The sequence below is a fragment of the Phyllobates terribilis genome, unplaced genomic scaffold (genome assembly GCF_046119375.1).
Source record: "Phyllobates terribilis strain yellow unplaced genomic scaffold, ASM4611937v1 Scaffold_208__1_contigs__length_3488620, whole genome shotgun sequence".
NCBI classification, from domain to species: domain Eukaryota; kingdom Metazoa; phylum Chordata; class Amphibia; order Anura; family Dendrobatidae; genus Phyllobates; species Phyllobates terribilis.
The window spans coordinates 2,376,175-2,380,843 of NW_027362968.1; the positions used below are offsets into that span (position 1 = coordinate 2,376,175).

The 4,669-nt window shown below is 47.5% G+C and overlaps 1 non-coding gene across 1 annotated transcript; it reads right to left on the reverse strand.

The window, feature by feature from the left end:
* Nucleotides 1-3,866: 3,866 nt before the first annotated feature.
* TRNAV-UAC (transfer RNA valine (anticodon UAC)) lies at nucleotides 3,867-3,936 on the reverse strand. The gene has a single exon. It is a non-coding gene; the product is annotated as a tRNA-Val (tRNA).
* Between the last annotated feature and the right edge of the window lie 733 nt (nucleotides 3,937-4,669).

The window sequence follows — 4,669 nt, forward strand, 5'->3', positions numbered from 1 at the left end:
GGTCTCAGGGAGGACAGACCCTGGCGTGACAGCTTGCCTCTACGTCTAGCACGTCTGGACTGCCTCTTGAGGTTGGGAGAAGTATTCCGGAAAGCGTAGTCACCCTGTGAGGATTCTGGGTGGGCAGTAGTCTCATTGGGCTGGAGGACTATTGCGCTACCCACACACATTACCCATTGGGGCTGCTCCGGGATATTGGGAAGTGAAGCTTCAGCAGGAGCCTCCGGGTTAGGATCATCGAAGACCATTAGAAAGGCCACCAGGAAGGCCATTAGGTCCAGGAGGATCGGATCCTGTGTTTCATATAGGGGGTTGATCCATTCCAAGGCATCACCCGCCAGGTAAGACATAATGAATGCCACCTTAACCCGATCGGTGGGAAAACATAGAGGGTAGAACTTGAAGTGTAGCATGCATTGCTCCACAAATGCACGACTTTGTCTAGGATCCCCATAATAACGTAGCGGATCCGCGGGAACGAGAGCAGATAGATCCATCTGGACGGGTGCGTAATTCGCCTGGAACACAGCTAAAGGGGGAAAAAAAAATTATTTATTTTATTTTAATGCATGTATTCGCTGGAAAAACTTCTCAAAGAGCGAAGGCCGTGGGGCTCAACGGGAACCATGGCCTGAGCATGCTGTTATGCACACGCCCGGGCTAAGCGGCGTGTGCGTGTGATTGGTAGTGATTCCACTGGACCGTGCCGGAGAGTGAATGCCTGGAGGGGCGTGACTAAGTATTCACCCGATCCGACCAGGGTCGCACGACGGCATACGACGCCAGTGCACCAAGGAGGAACCGAGCAGAGGGACCAGGTGCTACTCCAGGACAGACCCCGGACACGGCTGTTGACCCACACAGGGGAATACAGGAACAGGCTGGTAGGCTGGCACACAGACTGGAGGGTATAGGCAGGCACGACTGGTATGCAGGCAGGCGGGTATGCAGGCAGGGGGGTAAAGGCAAGCACAGCTAGAGTGCAGACAGGGAGGCACTAGCAGGTAGGAACACAGGCGGGATAGGACCCAGTACACACCGGGACTCAGGAACAATACAGGCAGAGGGTTACAGGCAAGCACAGCTAGGGTGCAGACAAGGCTGAGCAGGGAGGACAGGGCTCTGTTCACACGGAACAGACAGGAAGGGAAAGACAGAGCCAGATACTCACACAGTACTTGCAGAGACAACAAGCAGGAGTTAGGTACGAGTTCAGACTCTGCAGAAAAAGGAAGGGAACGGACATAGAGGCAAAACAGGTAAAGGACAGGAGAGAGTTCAGACTGGAACTGAGTGTACGGAGGAGACCGACACTGCAGAGGGATACAGGAGCGGGTCTGGGAATACGGCCCCCAGAGAGGCGGAACGAACAGGCAAGGAGCGTGTTCAGACAGGACAGACCAGACGCAGGAGCGGGTCTAGGAAATCGGCCACTAGAAGGCGGAACGAACAGGCAAGGAGCATGTTCAGACAGGACAGACCAGACACAGGAGCGGGTCTAGGAAATCGGCCACTAGAAGGCGAGAGGAACAGGCTAGGAGCGTGTTCAGACAGGACAGACAAGAGAACACAGAAAGGAGTCAGTTCAGACACGGGAGCTGATACCGCAAAGCAGGAGACATACAGGACTCAGTTCAGACACGGGAGCTGATACCGCAAAGCAGGAGACATACAGGACACAGTTCAGACACGGGAGCTGATACCGCAAAGCAGGAGACATACAGGACTCAGTTCAGACACGGGAACTGATACAAAAAGCAGGAGACAAGAGACGGGACCTGGCACCTTCAGAGTGCAAGCACACACTGAAGGAAACACTATGCTCAGGCAGGAATAGATGGGACTAGCTAAGCTATATACCAGGTGACAGACAGCAATAGGCTGAAGACGCACAAGGGGTGTGACCCACAGCAGGTACAAAAAGCAGGAAGTGATCGGGCGCCGCCCTTAAGCAGCAGAAACAGACACAAACAGACAGCATGGAGGGAAGCCAGAGAGACATTCTGGACAGGAGATCAAGTGCGCGCTCTTGCACAGTGGGAGATGGACCACTATGCAAGGACGCCGCCAGGTATGTTACAGTAGGGATTCAGCTGAGTTCTATCGTAGGGACAGATCTCCTCTCTTTCCTTAGCTCTGGTAGCAGAACATAACAGTATCGCATGTTCGAGTCCCTCATGCTTGGGGTGGGATGTGATGTCTCTGTGTGACAGGCGACAACGGCTCATGTAATACTATTTTTACATTTTTTATAACTTTCTTTGTTGGGATGGACGGGCGTAGATCATACGTGCCTTGTGTCTACAAGTCTGCCCCCTGGTGTCTGTAAGTTACTTTACATAAAATCCTCCAAATTAAAGGGGTTTTAAACTAGTATTTAAAAATGAATCCATGGTTGTCCAACAATATAAAGGAGCAGATACTTATCTTCCATATTCCTTCCGGTCTCATTTCTTCGTCTTCTGATTGGGGATGTCACTTGACCACTGCAGTCAATCAATGGTAACATTTTACCCACGCCAGAACAGAAAATGAGGTGACCGGCAGGAAACACAGACAGTGGTGCAGCACAATCGTGAAGGCAATTATTATTATTATGGGTTTGTTTTAGATACCACCATGGTTTTTTTAAAGAAAACCCCTTTAAGAACATGTTTGGATGACATTTCTCACTAATCTTCTGTTACATCCAGAGAGATGAAGTTCTGCACATTTATCAGTTCCCGGAATATTTGGAAGCTTTTCCAGCTATTTATCACAATAAACGGAGATGTCGGGGACTGAAGCCAAGGACTCATACATGCAAAGCATGCGCTCTACCACTGAGCTGCATCCCCTGTATAGCCTGTATGGGCAAATTCAGGGACATAGAGCGCTGCAGCCAATCACTGGGCACTTCCCCTTTAATAAATTTACTTACAGCTGCCTTTTGCCACCACAAGAAATGCTCCTCATTTGGGAACTGGAGAATTTTTCTCTTATAATTTTCACCACTTTTGTGCCATAAATTATGATTAATTTGTCAGCGGCGCGCGGCTACGCCCCATCCTGGCTAAGCTTAACCTGTTTTTACAAAGTTGGCGGAGTTGGTCGGCACCAATCAAAACCACAAAAAGTCAAAGAATCTCAGGAGCAAAATGAATGAACCGGGGAACATGTTTTATCAGATACAGGCCCTGGAGTGGAAACATTATACCGGCAGTATTGTATGGTACTGTGGGGTTGGTACTAATATGGGGGGGGGGCGAGTTTATAAATGTTACTATTTGGGATTATTATAGGTTGAAAACATAATACTACAATACAGAGCTCACATAATACTACAATACAAATCCCACATAATACTACAATACAAACTCACATAATACTACAATACAGAGCCCACATAATACTACAATACAGAGCCCACATAATATTGCCATAAAGTGTCTATATAATACTACCATACAGAGCCCACATAATATTGCCATAAAGTGTCTATATAATACTACCATACAGAGCCCACATATTTATTGCCATAAAGTGTCTATATAATTCCACCATACATACAGTGCTCACCTAATATGCCAGTAAGTAGGAGGCTGTTTGTGGCGCTCACCTCTAGCGGCTGCAGAATAACTGTTGCGGCCGCTGGAACAAGATCCTGTAAATCGATTGGCTCCTCTCTGGTCTCCAGCGATTTCAGCCTGTTCATGTATTGTGCTGATTACACTGCCCCCTAGTGTCTGACAGATACTTTACATCAATTTTTAAAGGAACTCTCTCTTTCATTTAGTGCTGAGTCCTGTTTTTTTTGTTACATACAGACAGACGACCGGTGAATTCCTGAACATTTATCAGATTTCAGGTATTTAATCCAAAAAACATGGAGATGCTGGGGATTGAACCCAGGGCCTCACACATGTAAAGCATGCGCTCTACCACTGAGCTATAATCATTCATTTACTGCAGAGATCTGGAGCCGCAGCAGAGGCTCAGCACTGAACACGGAGAAGTGAAATGGTTAATATTCTACAATATTTTTTTACTATCACAGCGTAAAGCAGAAAGTTTTCTGAAAGTTGACCGCCCCTTTAGTACATTTGCTGCCTCTTACAGCTGCCGTGCGCCACAAGTAACGCTCTCCAGCTGGGGATTGTAGCACAATTCTGTTGTGATTTGCGGCACTTTTCTGCCGTAACTTGTGATATGTGGTCTGCGCTCAGCTGTGTCCCCTCCCGGCTAAGCTGCACCCATGTTTTACAAAGTTGGCGGAGCCGGCGGCTACTGGTGTAAACCCACAAAGCCAAAGAATCTCAGGCGCAAAACTGATGAATCGGGGAATACAGGACACAGGCCCTGGAGAGGAAACATTATAGCGGCAGTATTTATGGCACTGTGGTGTTGGTACTATTATGGGTGAGGCGTGTTTATAAATGTTACTATCTGTGACTGTTCAGATGAAGACAATATGATGGGTTAATGTCAATGCACAGCGAATACCACCATAAAGAGCACACATAATACTGCAATACAAAGCCCGCATAATACTACCATACAGAGCCCACATAATACTACAATACAAAGCCCACATAATACTACAATACAAAGCCCACATAATACTACAATACAAAGCTCACATAATACTACAAAACAAAGCCCACATAATACTACAATACAAAGCTCACAT